The sequence below is a fragment of the Equus asinus genome, chromosome 18 (assembly GCF_041296235.1).
Source record: "Equus asinus isolate D_3611 breed Donkey chromosome 18, EquAss-T2T_v2, whole genome shotgun sequence".
Taxonomy (NCBI): Eukaryota; Metazoa; Chordata; class Mammalia; order Perissodactyla; family Equidae; genus Equus; species Equus asinus.
In genome coordinates, this window is record NC_091807.1 from 17407167 (window position 1) to 17425420 (window position 18254).

General features: G+C 35.6%; 1 pseudogene; it reads left to right on the plus strand.

Moving 5' to 3' along the window:
- The first annotated feature begins 12638 nt into the window (after nucleotides 1-12638).
- The window catches only part of LOC106848212 (magnesium transporter NIPA2 pseudogene), a 147630-nt pseudogene continuing 142014 nt past the window's right edge, over nucleotides 12639-18254 (plus strand).

Consider the following 18254-nt stretch of genomic DNA (forward strand, 5'->3'; position numbering starts at 1 on the left):
AGTTATTTATCTCAACGTTGAAGTTTAAGAAATTCCGTCGCTGGCATGTAAGGATCGCTTCGTGCAGTCTAAACAGAAGCTTTGACTGATTTGGTTCCTTTTGACTGAACGGTTGAAGGGAGTTATTATAATTTTTCAAGATCAGGGAAAAAGACTCCAATAAATACAGCGCACTTTATGTTGGCAGAGACCTCTTACCGTTGAGAACAACTAAAAACATGAGATCACTGCCGCATGAACTATTTTATAATAACATAAATACTCATACATAAAAAAGAAATATTGCAAAGATCTTCTGCTTCCTTCATCCCCACTGGCACTGCCCAGAAGCAACAAATTTTAACGTTCTCAGTTTATTGGTTCATCTATTGATTCCCTGCATTGCATTACATTGTATATATCAACTCCATTTCTTGATTTGTCAACTTAAACAGATTCAATTAACTCCCTACTATGAAAAAAGAGAATTATAAATAAACCCTATTTTCCCTTCTTAAACATCTCTGTAAGATTTTTCTTAATTTCTCCTATCAATTGCTTGAATCTTTCATATAAAATATTTGTGCTTCTTTCTCTTGTTAAATTACTGCAAGTCCTATTTCTTGGCTTCGTTTTAAGTAAGATGAAGAAATTGGCACTCAAACACTCAAACTTCTCTCAGTCTCTACTATGCGCCTTTACTTTTTGAATTCTTTTAATTGTTTTTTGCTTTTACCTTGGGAAGGTACATAACTTTTAAATAGAAAGCATAACACATTGGCCTCATGCTGTGTTTACAGGGTAAGTCAAGACATTGTAAACAAAAACATAAAATTATTATCAACATCCTCTGAATTACTGAAACAACTAGTGTGATTGGACCTATAGAGAAATAAACATAATGTAATCCCTTGTCATTCAAATGTGCACTTTGACGCCCATGGGAATGGTTTCTAAATGTCAAGGACAGAGTCCCCTCCCCATTGTAACATTCCGTATATTGTTAAAAATCAGTCTATATTCCAGTTTTCTTTCTATTTGCACCACAATTCTTGTACTTTTTCCCTGAAACTTCTAATTGGTTTTCTTTTTTTATTGACAAAAGAGTCACATCATGACATTATCATATTACTAATATCCTGTTTCTTAAGGAAATCATGCTAGTTATGATGCAAGTTTGGCTGCTGTAACAATGATCAAAATAACAGTATTTTTTGAAAAAGAAACATTTCTCTTTAATAATCTGTTCTTAAGAAAACAAAAGCTAATATGTCACCTCCATGTTTTAGGGACTCAGGCTCTTTTTGTCTTGATCTTCTTCCATCTTTATCATCGGGTTTCCATCCTCATCATTAGGTTTGCATCTAGGAGGTCTGTACCAGCTGTAGTAATATCTACATTCTAGGCAATGGGAGGGAAACAGTGAGGAAGAGGAGGGTATGAGTTTTGTCTTTCACTGTACTATCAAGAAATTGCACATAAAATATAGCTTTGGCAATTGCGCTAACTTATGCAAGATGCCGGAGTTCTCATCTGCAAAATTTAAATAATAATAGTACCTACCTGATATGGATGCTGTGAGAATTCAATAAGTTACCAATTAGAAAATACTTGGAATAACACATGCTGGTAAAAAAATAAGCACAGTGAATTTCTTTAATACTATTATTTTCACTTCTTTTGTTACTTATTGGTCAGAAATTAGTTATATGACTATAGTTTGTTGTAAGGAAGCTAATATAATTTTTTGCCTCACTATCATGTGCTGAGGTAAAACTTCTATTTTATAAGAGAAAAAGAGAAGACATTAGAGGGACAATAGTAAGGTCTGTGATACATTGTGTTAATTAAAACAACAAGACGTCTATTCTTTTCCTGGTAATATTTTTCTCTAAACTTGGAATTCTTTGTTTTGATGTGGAGCCTTCCTATACTTATACTCATGTAATATAGCACCTTTTGTAGTCTTCTTTCTTTCACTTGTTTTCCATCTGATAGAATATATTCTTTTTTCTCTCCTGGTCTCTTTCTTCTTTGTGCCGACAGGACAAATAATACATTGTCTTAGTCCATTCAGGCTGCTATAACAAAATACTACAGACTAGGTAGTTTATAAACCACAGAAATTTATTTCTCACAGTTCTGGAGGCTGGAAAGTCCAAGATCAAGGTGGCAGCATGATCATGTTTTGGTGAGGGCCGTCTTCCGGGTTCATAGTCAGCACCTTCTTGCTGTATCCTCACGTGGAGGAAGAAGTTAGGAATCTCTGTATCTCTTCTATACAAAAACTAATCCCATTCATGAGGGCTACTCTCTCATGACTTAGGCATCTCTCTTTTCCTAATACCATCATATTTTTGGGTTAGAATTTCAACATATAAGTTTGAGGGGGACACAAACATTCAGATCGTAACATACATCAATTCTTAATTGCTTATATATGTAAATATATTTCTTTAGTTCTTACATTTTGAATAATTCCTTTGCAGGATATTGATTTTAGTTCAATATCATTTTTTCACCAAAAGTTTTTAAGATCTCATTTAAAGATCCCCATTGCTTTTTAAAAGCAAGTCTTGCTGATGAAAAGTCTGATAGAATACTTTTTTTGTCTTTTGCAGATAAACTATTACATTTTTAAAAGATTTTATCTTTGATACGTATTCTGAATTTTCAAAAAGACATGTTAAAATGTCTATCATTTTTTATGATTCTTGCTGTTTAGGACTCAGTGAGATCTTTTAATCTAAAAATTTGGGGGTTTTTTTCACTCTGGGAATTTTTATTGTTTCTTTGATTATTTCTCCTGTTTTTCTTTTGTTCTTTCTTTCCAGATCATTTATTAGAAAATCTGCGAACTTCTTAGGTATTCCTCCATGTAACTTCATTTTTTAACTGTTTTTCAAATGTTGTCCTGGTGGTTTTTTTTTCTTTCCCTCCCTTTATTTTACATGGTGAGAAATTTCCTACGATTTTCTTCCAGACTTTCAACTAGCTATTTTACTGTAACAATCCTATTTTAACTTCCAAAAATGCTGTCATAGTCTCTGATGATCCTTTTCCCAGAGTAGACTGTTTTTATTTTATAGATGTTATCTTTCATGAATCTGTCTAAAATACTAATGAGAATTATCTAAATTTTATCTTTTCCCTGGACTATTTTAGGTTCTTTTAAAATTAGTTATTTATCTGTTGTGTTGATGAATTTCCTCATACGGATGAAATTCCTTATTTGTCTTTTCTTATTTAAAAATGAAAAACAATGGCTTGCTTATTCTAAGTGCTTGGTTGGATAGTTCTTTCATTGTGAAATTCTATTTGGCCTCTCCCCTGAATATACAGCTTGTCTTTACCTCTGTGAGACATGCTAACTGATGGGTTTCAGTTTAGGGTGTATGGGTTGGGAACACAGATTCATGCTGTCTCCACTTCCCATCCTGTGTTCCCCAAACAAACATGGCCTAACTGTAAAGTGCCCATACCCACACTAGGAGTTCAGTCTTGCACAAGTACTTTAGGAAGAAAATATCTGCTTTAACCTTAGGCTAAAGTCATTACTGCCACTCTTTGTGTTATTACTCAGAAATTTTATCAGCCCCTTCCCAGTGATTAGATTTGCTGACTCCAAGATTTGAGTGTTTTCAGGGTTCAGCAGGAAAGAAATAATTCCACCTCCATTGACTTCTCCAATTCCTGGTTCCTGTTGTGGCTGATTATGCTCTGGTATATCACTCAATATGAACCCAACTGCCTTAGACCTTCCAGAAATAAGTCAAAACCACTGGTCTATTGTTGTCCCATTTCTCACAGAAGTCTGAGAACTGCTTTTGATTATTTTTGTGCGCTTTGGATTTTAGGGATGGAAAGAAGTAAATGCATGTTTTCAGTTTTCCATGTCAAACTGTCTATGTCCAATGTCCATGTCTGTGGACATGTCTATGTGTATGTCTATGTCCAATCTATGGCAATCTTCAATAGTGGCATACGAACAAAAGGAACATTATTCACTATTCCAGTGTGAATACAATCAATGGCACTGGAAGCAGATGCTCCAGATTGTCTGAAACATAGGGACATAAAATCCTCTTGGGAAGGAAATTTATTTATTCAACGGGAATTCGTCAAAAATACTTATATTGTTTAACTAGCCAAAATGTAAAGTTTGTTCAACCTTTGGAGGAGGAGAATGGAATTAAATGTCAAGTCATTTATTTGGTTCAAGATATTACAAAATTCACTTGAAGTAGATGTGAGAAATGTTCTCAAGAGTTTAAAGTTCTCAAATAAATCTCATGTGCCTAGTGGGTGATAGAATTCATTGCTATGAAAAGCCTCAAATCAATCACATATACCCAGTAGGCGATAAGATACATTGCTATGAAAAGAACAAAGTTGCATAAGCTACAGAGTCTGAAAAACATGAAGTTAGATTGAGGTTTTCTCCTGAGTAGCTGTGTGAACTTAAACCACTTACTTAAACTCTTTGAATTTCTGTTTCTTCATCTAAAAAGAGAAGAACAAAATCCTTTCCTTGAAGGACTTTTAAAAGGATGAGAAAGAATGCTATACATAGTTGATATTTCATCCACAAGAGGTACTCAGTAATGTTGAAAACACTTGCAGCGATAAGAAAAGGTATTGAAAATACTAATTAGAATTATCTAAATTTTGTCTGTTCCCTGGATGATCTCTAATCCGTCCAAGATCAGCTATTTATCTTGGTATTTACGTAGTTTATATTATATTATCATATAAGTTCTAAAATTAACCTAAGTTGATAAAATAAGGTTACTTTACATAAAAGTATTTGTGCATTGACAAAAATAAAGAACTGCAGAAAATTATTTTTAAAAAATGAAGACAAAACTAGTTCTCTCTGATAATACATGTAGTAATTTTAAAAAGACCTACAAGGAAGTCTCATAAGAAGTCTTAAATAAGGTCATTTACTATTTAAATGACTTTACAATTTCTTATGTTTGATCTTCAGCCTTACAGAATCAAATAAATGATTTGTCAATATTGAGAATAAATTCTTTTTTAAGGGGAAAGCTTATATTAACTGAGTTTCTCAGAAATGGTAAGAAATCCAGTATTATGTTAGAATGTCAATATTTTAATTTACATTAAGAATAATTGCTACAGGGATTACAAATTATTTGAAATTCATATAAATGGGACATTGTAAAGGTAAAACAAAAATATAAAGAGAATCATTATCAGCCAGTTAGGTCATTTACAATGGGAAATCACTGTCAGTGACACCCTGGGGCACCCCAAAATTTCAATATCTCCATCAGCCTCCACATTAGGGGTAACTTTGGATATAGGTCTTGAAGACTCAAATACTCATTTCTCCACGTTTCTGTCCCCCAAAGGAGAATGCTTGCATGAGCATTGGCAAATTTGTCTTGTACTTTTACTTTATTTTTTTTAAGATTGTGCAAACCCTATTTTGAAGGAAATTTTATTTTTCAGGTCATATGGATATCAAATAGAATAAGTAATATTAAACATTTACAGTGGTAAGCACTCTAAATTGAATATTTCTCTAAAGAATATTTGCATATCTCCATTCAAATCCATTTGGAGTATGAAATAAGGTAACATTAATTTATTCACATTGTATTTACTGAATACTTAATACAAACTAGTGACTATATATCAATCCAGAATCATAACTTCTCAGTAATGTGGAAATGCTGATAAAGATGCACAGTGAAGAGAAAACAAATGAGCATAAAGATACCAACAGTTCTCATGTGAAGCATCCCTGCTACATGGTGTCAGCACTCTCATCGATTCTATTCTGATTAAAGCTACCATTTTGCTAAAAGTTGCACCCATCTGAAAAGCGTGCATCTCTCTAACACCTGTGGCTGTTTAACATATTTCAATTACTTTACAAATGGTTTATATTTTATCATTTCCTCCTTACGGCATGCTGTCACATTCTACTTATTTCAAATATGTACCTAATGCAACTGAGGATTGAGGAGATGAAGGAACTTGCCTGGTGTCACCTAGCTCATTAATTGTAAAGCCAGAAGTTTATCGCAGTGTTACAAGCTGAATTGTATTCCCCCCAAATTCGTGTTGAAGTCCTGAGCTCCAGTACCTTAGAATGTAATCATATTTGGAAACAGGGTCTTTAAAAAGGTAATTAAGTTAAGAGGAGGTCATTAGAAGGACCTAATCAGATATGACTGATGTCCTTATTAGAAAGGAAACAGACAGACACAGACAGAAGAAATACCATATAAAGACAAAGGCAAAAGACAGCTATCTACAAGTGAAAGAAAGAGGCCTCATAGTAAATACACTGCTGACACTTTGATGCTGGACTTCTAGTTTCCAGAATTGTGAGAAAATAGATCTCTATTTTTTAAGCCACCAGTCTGTGGTGCTTTGTTATGGCAGCCCTAGCAAGCTAACATACTCAGATTAGAGCAGTTGCTCATAAACTCATAATCTGAGTGCTCATAGCCCATTTATAAACAAAACTTATGGAAATTTACAAGGAATTTATATGAAAATACAGAAAATCTGCAGAATGTTAATCAATTGTTTTCTCCACACATAAAACGAATTCATTGGATGTGTTACAAATAAACATAAGTAGATACTGTGATGGTTAAGTTTATGTGTTCACTTGGCAGGGCTAAGGAATGCCCAGATAGCTGAGAAAATATTATTTCTGGGCATGTTTGTGAGGGTGTTTGTGGAAGAGATTAGCATTTGAATCTTTAGACAGAGTAAAGAAGATCCCCCCTCACCAGTGGGGGAGGGAACCAATCAATTCATCGAGGGCCTGACTGAAACTAAAAGGCACAGGAAGGGTGAATTTGCTCTTTGCTTGAGCGGGGACATCCATCTTTTCCTGCCCTGAGACATTCTCTCTCCTGGTTCTCAAGCCTTCAGACTCAGACAAGGACTTGTACTATTGCCTCCCTCCTCCCATTCTCAGACCTTTGAACTGGAACCGAATTACACCACCAGTTTTCCTGGCTCTCCTGTCTGCAGACGGCGGAACTTGGTACTTCTTGGCCTCCATAATTGCAAGAACAGTCTCCTATAGTAAGTCTCCTCTTGTATCTATCTATCTATCTATCTATTCTATCTATTCTATTGGTTCTGTTTCTTTGGAGAACCCTGACGAATACAGATACCAATTCTCCTATCTTAGGTGGAGTTCTTAAATAAAAGTAAAATGAACAAAATGACACCAGCAATATAGGAACTATTAACAGGAGTTATTTGGTGATGAGATAAAACTGATGATTTTGGTATCATCACCACATTTTCTATAGTATACAGTGTTTTTCGATTAAGATCGATTTCTTTTCAAAATGCATATTAAATATTATCTCAAATATTTAATTCAGTAGTTACTGAGTCCACTACAGGAAATGCATCTGCTAGATGTGTGGAGAAAATGGGAGAAGAACACACAGTCTGATAAAGCATAATCACTATAAATATATCCAATATGATTTGCTTCCTGAAATCTTTAATGGTCACTTTTCTGTTATTACTTATTTTTCTCATTAAGCACTGGTGGCAAATTACTCACCTCTGTCAGAATCAGAATTTCCCTCTTGAATTCTACTTCCAATTCCATGTGGGTAGGGGTGGGAACACTATTCAAGTCCTAGTGCAAAGCTCAGGTGAACAGGAGAGTCTCATCATTTCTTGTTGCTGTTGCATGTGGTTCTGGACTGTTTCAAGGGCTGGTTGGTATCAATGCAGTGATGCTCCTGACACATGAACCTCTGAGGCCAAGTCACCTGACGGTGTCCCATGTTCGAATCCCTGTGGTAATGTACTTTCAGTTCACATGCTCAGTTATTTGGGGTTTGCCTTAAGTGCATGGGTTAGAAAAAGCTTCCCAGGGCAGATATAAGTCATGCCCCAAACAGCTTTAATCCCTGAAGACTCTTATTCTGAGCTTGGGTAAAACCCAAACTTTTCCATCTCTCTTGGTGACTGCTGCTTTTGGGTTGTTTTGCCCTCCTGCCCACTGATGCACTGCCTCTTTAGAGTCCTCTGAAAACCCAGGGATATGTTTCAGGGCTTGTCTTTGCAATCTCAGAAACTTTTAGTATACTTTCTATTTTTTCCTCAGGGCCCTGAGATGCCTTCTGGCCAAACATACCCATCAACAAAGGAAGATCACTCAAGTTTTTCTTTATGAGCCCACACTCTGCTCTAAATTGGTGGTTGTTTTGAATGACATCAGAGAGTCTAGCTTTAATGTAAGTAAATATTTTTAAATGAGCAACCAACTTAATCTCTACCTTAACTGATATTCTGTTACAAGGAGATAAATAACTGGCCTAGGGTTAACTATTGGGAGTGAGTGCACATTTAAGGCTTAACATTCCACATTCCAGTACTTTCCTTTTTTCCCCCTCAATCTTCTTTATTCATCCTTTGTTCTTCTGTGTATAATTCTATGTACTCCTCCCATATCATCATAATTTTCTCTATAATTAAGACTCTACAATTTATTTTCTTTCCCCACCAGTTCCTCTCTCATAACATAGCCAAATAATATAGCAAAATTAGTGATAATTTTTATTGTTGTTAGTTAAATAAGTGATAATTGTAAAAAGAAAAATGAAGACAAGGAAAAATATAACTTCTATCCAACTAGTTAAAGAAAACTTCGTTAGCACTACTGTGTTTTCCCTGTCCTTTAACCCTATTTCTTCTCCACTATGTCTCTATTTGTTTGCATATGTTTGTGGCAGGAAAAAAAAAAATGTTGATATATTCTTCATTGTTTTCCTTCCTTCTCCTTTTCTTTATTATAGCAGGCTGTTCATTGAATCAGTTGATAAACTGAAATTCTGTCTTTTGAACAAAAGGCATAGGTCCCGGAGGAGTAAGTTGGAACAGATATATAGAACAAGTGTCTGGAAAAAAGAAGAAAAGAGGAAGATTTGTGCATCTTAACAGCAGAGACTACCCACAACCTACTTCTAGGCATCAATATGGAAAAGGGAGCCAAACTCATGAAGTATAAACACTATTATCTGGGTTTCACAAAAAACAGCCTGAGGCAGAGAACCTATTTGCTAACAATTATTTGGCAGAGTGCACTGCCAGGGCAATAAGAATGAAGGATAAAGGAAGTGAAATAGGGAAGGAGGAAGAGCAAATACAAAGTGATGCTTCACCAAGCTGGTGACAGCTTAGCATCAAAACACAACCAATTGCTGTAACACTTGAGGACATCTCCCAAGAGCCTGCTTGGAACTATTGCATTTCAAAACAGTCCATTGCTGGTGAAAGAGAGCAAAGGAAGATTGAGTGATTAATTTGCTGTCTCTTTCCTGTCTTTTACCTTATTGTACTTCTGGGATGTAACTTGGCCTCCACAATCACACAGTTCTGGGTTATGTTTTCCAGTCCCTTTAAGCAGTCATTGGGTAAAAGGAGAGCCATCATAGGCCATGCCTTTTGGTCTTTCCTTATCAGTGAGTGCAAAGAGGGGTGGAGGTGTTCTTGGATAGTGGTAGAAGCAACAGCAATGGCACCCTGAGCTTTAAGACTGTGAGTACAAGGTAAACTATCAACAGAATGAAGCCAGCATTTCCTTGGTCAAGGCAAATGACCAAAGCCCAGAACTATGGCATAATTTGGAGGGGATCCGTGAAGATCAGAAGTAAGCTTTTCTACTAGCGTGGCAATATGAGCCTTTCAATGAGAAATTAATTTTTATTTATGTTTTCAGTTCTTTAATTTTTTACCTGCTATAGGAAAAGGTCTTATCTGGGATTGTGCGAAACAAACCCGCAATCAAGGGCTGACAATGAAGGTGATAAGACATGCCCAAAACATATTTATAGTGCTCACAATTTTGTTGCATAATTAATATGGAAATATGAAATGGACTCTCAGGCATCACAGCTCAGCAACATCAGAGGACCTTGATGAGACAGAGTTTCAAAGTACTACAGAACACTGTTAAAACAAAAAACAAAACAACCTGGGGGGATGGATGGCAGAGGCAGTAAAGAGAAGGTCAGTGAAGTTTTTTGTTTTGGAGGCAGTTTTTTGATGAGATTGTTTCTCTGACTTTCCATAAGAGCTAGGAAAGAATTTGTGTGAGCAATTATCTTTAAGAACTCTCTCTTACATTCTAAATTTCGAAGAGAAACAAATTATCACAAAGAAAATAAAATTTTTCCTAGTTAAAAAGAAGTATAATCTGATAGAGGACAATCTCACCTTTTGATCTTTCCCAACATCTAAAGTTGAAGGAAGTCATAGAGATGGAGTTGTGGGCTTGACTCAAACGAGAGAATAGAATCAGAGGCCACATCAATGTAGTTAGGAAATTTGGAGACATCAGGGTACATCAGCCCTCAACCATACATCAACTCTACTCCCATGCCCTTCCTCCTGATTCTACCTCTGGACTGAGTAAGTCTGCCAGATATGTGACATGACCTTAGAGGGATTCATAAGAAGAAGTGAGGTCAAGGTTAATGTCTTACTGTAAAATACAGAATTTAGAGATAGAAATGAAGTTGCATGAAAGAAAAATTAAATTGGAATTTTGCACAATTGACTTTGTTGACTGACATTCTCCCTACATATTTATATATATATACTCCTTAAGTATATACAAACAGAATATTGACAACACATCACAAAAATATGAAGTTATGTCTCATTTTTAAAACTTTGCCTTATTTAGTATACATTTACCAATATTGTTAATGATATAAAAAGTACATTTAAGTACTGTATTAAGATAAATAGATTTGCTATGATATACTTATTTGTACTTCTGTTAGTGAATATCTTGTTATATAAACTTTGTGCAAACCTCTGATTACTCCCTGAAGAAGCATTTCTAGAAGAACTATTACTTGTAAAATTTGTAAAGACTGTTGGGGTATTGGAAAAGTTCCCTCCAGAAAATTGATTCCAATTTACAATCACTCTAGAAGTATATTAAAGGTCTTGAATTATTATTCAAATGTGTGGTAGGTAAACAAGATATGTTGTTGTTATTAATTACTATTAATTCTACTTTTTGTTTACTAGTGAAAGTGAACATGTCTTAACATACATACTGGTTATTTGCATTTATTTTTTTTTAGGAAGATTAGCCCTGAGCTAACTACTGCCAATCCTCCTCTTTTTGCTGAGGAAGACTGACCCTGAGCCAACATCCGCGCCCATCTTCCTCTACTTTACACATGGGATGCCTGCCACAGCACGGCTTGATAAGTGGTGTGTAGGTCTGCACCTGGAATCTGAACTGGCAAACCCTGGGCCACCGAGGTGGAACATACAAACTTAACTGCTGCACCACTTGGCTGGCCCCTGGTTATTTGCGTCTTTTCTCTTTGAAATATCTGTTCATTCACTGTGATTTTTTTTTTTTTAATCTTAGTGGATCCCTTTTACTTTCTTATATTTAAATGTACTTCATAGCACAAAAGAAGGAATTGATTTGGCCTAGCAATATCACAGTAAACTACGTGGATTTGGGGCATAGATCTTGTGGTCAGTTTACAGGGTTATGATTCCTAATTTACCACTGATTAGTTCAATGAGTTTGGATAAGTTACTTATCTTTAAACTTCAGTCTAAAACTTCAAACTCATCGAACTCATCTATAAAGATGGAAATATCAAAAATATATAAGTCCTAGTGTGTGATTTAAATGACATAATATATCCAAAATAATTAGCATATACTGGCACATTATATATGTTGAATAAAAGTTAATGGTTATAATCAGAGGAATGACAGTTAACACTTCTGCCAAAGAGGAACTTGGATTTCAATCTGAGTGTCAAATTACTCAAAAAAATAAAAACCAGGAAAGCAATATTTTTAAAAAAATGGTGTTGGTGTGCCAAACCAAAACGTGAACAATTTTGTTTTAAAATAACTTGTCAAATATATAATAATCAAGTTAATGAACTCATTCTTTGTCATAAGAAATGAGTGGTTTTGATGTTGCAGACCCATCAGATTAAGGAAGAAACTCCCTACTATGACATTATAGAACCTTCTTTGAAGCTATGAGAACATTATTTGATCTTGTTGATTGTTGTTGTTGTTATTTCCTCAGGTGTGTAGTCTGTTGACTGAGAAAGTGAATCAGCTTTTAAAAACATTCTAGTCTTTTAAAATATATTTTACAAATGCAAATACCAAAGTTATATCCATTAGGCTGCACTTGAAGCAAGTAAGAGAAACATTCAACAAAAAGTGAGTATAAAAATGTCCTACCTTCAAGCACAGGACATGTACAATTCACTTAACGAGATGTCCAGAGGTGAGCTCTCCTACTGTTGTTTTGGTGGCTCAACAATGCCATCAAGGACTCAGGCCTTTCATCCTGCTTCTCTGCCATTCTTAGAGACTTGCCTTTCATGATTGCAAGAAATCTGCAGTGATTCCAGTCTTTGGGTCCTCATTGAACAGTAGTCAAAGTAGGAAAGAAAGCAAAAGGAATTAGGAGTCTTCTCTCCCTTTAAGTCTCTCTTTCACCTATTGTTTCCCCATAGTTCCTCCTGTTACTCTTTCTCTTACATTCCCTTGCCAGTACTAGATCACACATCAAACTTTAGACTAACTAGGGACAAGGAATTTACCTGAAGGGGCTTAAACAAATCATAATCTATACCATGGGGGCCATCAAGCTTTGTTGCTTGGACAAAGCTGAGAAACATAAGAAAAAAAAAGGGGCCCAACTGTTCGGTAAGTGTCTCTGTTCTATTTTGAGCATTTTAATTTATGGAGGTGACAGAGTGACAAGACAGAGACATCAATTTCATTGAGGGAAGAATTAATTACGTTTGCCAAGAGAAGGTGGCATGTCACACCATGCAGGGCCATATGGGGAAGTACCAGTCGTGGGCAGGAGACAGAGGGAGGAAGGGGAAAAGACGGCTCAGAGCCTTTATTGTGTTTTCCCTGGGAACTACTAGTCAGGGCAGGGAAGCAGTATAGTATTGCTTGTTTGAATAATGTTGCTGTTTTCAGCTATATGGGTGGTCTCTAGCTGTCTGGTTCATAACCCTGGGTTGATTTAGGGCAGAGGAAATATTGGCATGGTGTGTGAGAGTTGGATAAAGGAGGTGGTTGGGGGCATGGACTCAAGGTTGGTTGATTTGCACATGCGAGACGTGTTCCTAGGCAAGTTTATTATCTTAAGAATTAGCTAGCCCTGGGAGGAACAGTCTCTCCCAGGCCAGGTGAACCCCTAAGATGTCAAGGCATCACAAAGTAAAGGAAATAAGAAGATATGAGTAAGCAAACAAACATCACCAACCAAAATAATCGTTAATAGTCGAGATGTATCAAATACATAGGCTAATCATATTTGTTTTCTTATTTAAATCCCACACAGCATTGTGATAAAAATCTCATTTTTATTTTGACACCCATATAAGTTAAGTATCATGTTCAAAATCACACAGTTAATGATCGATGGAGCTTGGATTTCAATTCATTCTGATTCATGAGCTCAAGTTCTTAATTAGGACTCTATTCTTTATTTTCCAAGAGTTTTAATTCAGACACTTCAACTTTTAATTCAGATACTTCTAAAATCATAGAGGAAAATGATTAAACAATGAAGCACATTATCTCAATGATAGTTTACTAAAAAAAAACCCTTAGTCTTTTGGAAAAAAAAGTTTTATACTGAAAATTTAGCTCTGAAGAAATGTGAGGAAGACACAATCAATGTAGTTAAGGGAGGCTAGTTTGAGACGCTAAAATTAAGCGATTATTTCTTTGCCCTGACCCAGATGGAAAATCAGCTTTGAAAATATGAAGCATGCTTTAATGCCAATTGATAAATTTTTACTACAGATAATATGTACTTTCTACTATATACTATGGTGAGAGGTATGAAGATTTTAAAATTACGGAAATAATCATTACCACTGGGTATTCATCTCTGAGGATCTCTCCTGCTCCAGTACATTGTTGAGTGTCCTTTGTAGCAATATCATGACCAGATCAAGAGCTACAGTAGAAGCCTCAGGTACTGAGATTTTCTACTTTTGAACCAGAACATGGTATTTTTTTTTTTCTAATAATGAAAGAGCTGATTCAGTGCATATAAGTAGACTTTGCCAAGATTTTCTTTTTCATACTCTCTGTGGGTGTTAGCTTTGAAACTTACCTGAAGACAGGAAAGCTATGTGCTGTAGTGGAAAGAACATGATCCTTGAAGTCATCTTAAACTGCATTTGAGGACCTGCCCCGTTTCTTGACCCAGAGTCATTGGGACTGGTTATTCAATATAGCTGAGCCTCTGTTTCCACAGCTGTAAAGTGCATGTGTACTGAGGGTGGAGGAAGGAAGAACATCACTTACGATAAAATTGGAAACATTGAAGAGTTAACCTATATAAGCTAAGTGGCACATAGTATGGACCCCATGAAACATTAACTTGCTGTTGCAATCTTTCTCTAGCAGGTCAGGTCATGCTTCAAGCCTCACGTCCAATCCCCTAGTTGATCATTATCTGAATTAACAAAATGCTCTCTCAAATTCTCGTGAGAGTGTTCCTTCTCCTCTCCCCTTTCTTATTTTCTATTTGATTCCTCCTCTAACTTATTTACACGATAACAAGCCTTCACTACCCCCTAGAAACTTCTAAAAACATAAACACAGAGATTGGATGTTCATGACGATTATTTCCCCAAGGAAGCGTCTTAGTCTATCAGGGCATTTTAGAAGTTTATAGCTCACATCATAGTAAGCTCTTCCCACTTGGTCCGTTTCTTTTCCTAGCCTGATCCCTCATCTTCCCCAAGTTTTTTTCTCTATTCCTTCCCACTGATGTAGACTCTTGGACCAAGGCTGCTGGAATGATAATAAGGACCTCAAGGTCTTCACATTCTCTGTTGCTCATTTAATGGTCATCTTGAGAACTTGGTTATCTAAAATATTATTTTAATTGTGTATTTAATAATTGCAAACCAACCCCATTCGATATATTGTAAACGTTAATTCTGAAAGAAAATATTCAGTTACAACAGATGTATACAAGTTACGATGATTTCAGTAACTTAACCCAATGAATATGCATGTAACTACAAAGACTATACATATAGATAGGTATAGAGAGAGCAAACTTATTTTCCCTATAAAGATCTTTATCCAGCGCTCGTGATTAATTAATGCATATTTGATGACAACAATTGTTCAGGTATTCTTTTCCACTTTTCTTAGTCTCATACAAGTGAATCATTATGATGACTGGCATTTTATCCTGAATAAGTGTTCAGAACTTTCAAATAATTCATTATTAAATTATAAGATATATAGAGAAAGGAATATAAATCATAAATGAATAACCAGATGTATTTTCAAAAACTAAACACACCTGCATAAGGAACACACTGATGAAGAAGCAAACTTGATAGTTACCCTTACAGGGGAGAGATCATGATTGCTAGGAAACAAACTTGACCAGTGCATGTGTCAGTGATCAATCAGATATATTGTGATTCATTATAAGGAATTGACCTTTCCCAATAATGGGAGCTGATTAAACAGTCTTTGTAAGGCTTTTGTCTTCATGTCTGGTGTGCTTGATGTTCACAGGGCAGGTGGTCAGGAAGAGAAGATGGATATAAAGTGGGTGAGAGCTATGACAGGCTGGAACCAACTAAAGTGAGCAAGTATCTATGTCAATTCCCACTCTCTCCCACCTCCATGCTGTGTACATCTCACAGGGTAAGCTGATACCCTTCCTCTTGGAAGCTAGCTCAAAAGTTGCGAAGCTGAAGAGGAACACGGAAAGGTAGAGCAGTTGCAGGCCCAGCTGCTGCCGCACAGCAACCAGCTGAGCTAGCAGATAAGCAATGATATGTGTGAGATGCAGAAGTGCCTGCCTGAATTTCTGAGAGTGAAAAACAACATCACTTCTGCTTCACTTCTGACTCTACATATCTCTTGTGGTCCACCATAACCAGAAACACAGAGCGAAGGTAATTCTGAGAAAAATTGACATTTCACAAAACCACTAGAACTGGTATCCCCAAAGCAGCCCTTGGGCATGCTTCTATTCTCTACCCTACCCAAAGGTAACCACTATCCTAACTTCTAATGCCAGAAATTAATATTGCCTATTTTTGCACTTTACACACAGTGGTTCCCCCCTTTTCTGTGGGAGATACATTTCAAGACCCCTTGTGGATGGCTGAAACCACAGATATTACCAAATCCTATATATATGATTCTTTTTCCTATACATACATACCTATGATAAAGTTTAATTTACAAATTAGGCATAGTAAGAGATTAACAACAGTAACTAATAATAACATAGAACAATTATACCAATATATCATAATACAAGTTACCATAGATCTTAACAACCTCAGCACATGATTATTTGCTTTCCTTATTAAGCTGAGAACTTTCACCTTTTCACTTAGAGGAAGCACTTTACTCCTTCTCTTTGGCATATCTGATTTGCCAGCATCACTACTCTTGCACTTTGGTGCCATTATCAAGTAAAATAAGGGTGACTTGAACACAAGCACTGCGATACCGTGATAGTAGATCTGATAACCGAGAGGGCTGCTGAGTGACTAATGGGCGGGTACTTATACAGCGGAGATACACTGGACAAAGGGGTGATTCACGTCCTGGGCAGGACAAAATGGGATGGTTTGAGATTTCATCAAGCTACTCAGAATAGCATGAAATTTAAAATTATGAATTGTTTATTTTTAGAATTCTCCATTTAATATTTTCAGACAGTGGTTGACCTTAGGTAACTGAAACCTCAGAAAGCAAAACCATGAATAAGGAAGGATTACTGTAAATGGAGTCTTGCAATATAAACTCTTTTGCATCTAGTTTCTTTTACTCAATGTTATGTTTGTTAGACGCATACACATTATTGTTGTTAGTTGCTGATGGTTCTTTCTCATTCCTGTGTAGAATTGCCTTGGGTGACTACGCCACAGCTGATTTGTTCTTTCTACTGTTGATGGACATTTGGATTAACTCCAGTTTAGGCCTATTTTGAATAATGGCTATTAACATGTTTTTTGGGGGCCGTGTATATGCATTTCTGTTGAGTTAATATCTAGAAGAGGAAATGCAAAATCACGTGATATGCATATACACAGCTTTAGTAGAACACAAGCCGTCAAACAATTTCCAAAAATAGTGTACAAATTCAAATTAGGGTCTCAATGGCTCCATACCCTTGCCAAAATTTAGTAGTATATGTCTTCTTATTTTTAGTCATTTTTGGTGGATGTGTGATGGTGGTATATCCTTGAAGTTTTAAATTCTATTTTCATAATGATTACATTGGACATATTTTCATATTTCATCAACGATTCTGATATTCTATTTTCTGAAGTACTTGTTCAAATATTTTTCCTTTTTTCAAGAGAGATACCTTGGTCTATCTTCCTCTTATGGATTTGTAGTTCTTTATATATACTTGAGATATGACTTATTTGTTGAATATATATGTGTTACACATGTCATCTACCACTCTGAGTTGTCAATTTGTCCTCTTAATAAACATGCATGACTTTTTGATTTATATAACAAGAAGCTCTTAGTAAAATATGAGATCAAACACTTAGACTACAATAAATAGGAAAGTAGTTCAAAATGCCTTAATCAGATAATTAAAGAAACTATTTGTTAATCTAGACAGACACATTTAAATTTATTTGTAAAAGAAATTAATATAGTTTGTATAGTTATAATATACTTTAGAAACAATCAGTTGGAATATTTTTAAATGTGTTTAATATACGGTTAAATGATTGCTTTAATATGCAGAGTAAAAGTAAAGCCTTAAACTATTTAGAAAAAAGTGGTATTACTTTTGATGAAACTGTTAGGTAACTTTATAAAATAAAAAATACTATTTTGAGTGGAGCATAATTATAAAATACACAGTGTCACGTGGTATTAAAATAAAAAGTCAAGGATGCAACTTGCCTTTTACATCGATAAAGCCACTACAGGTGACTGATAGGGGAAATGAAAGTCACACTTCAATTAGCCTCTATTTATACAAGCTTTTGCTTCTTTTCTTACTTTTCAATTTTACAATTCTATTCTCTCTCTTTTTCCATTCTTTAGTCACTCTTCCTCCTATTTAGGTAAAAGTATGTTGGGATTTCTCCAGGTCTAAAGGAAAATCCATTACTTTAATAAGCTTCATCAGGCACTTAGTCTAAAACTCTGTTAGCTTTAATACAGTGCACGGCCCTTAGCCCAGGCCAGTTTCCTCCAATTTAGCA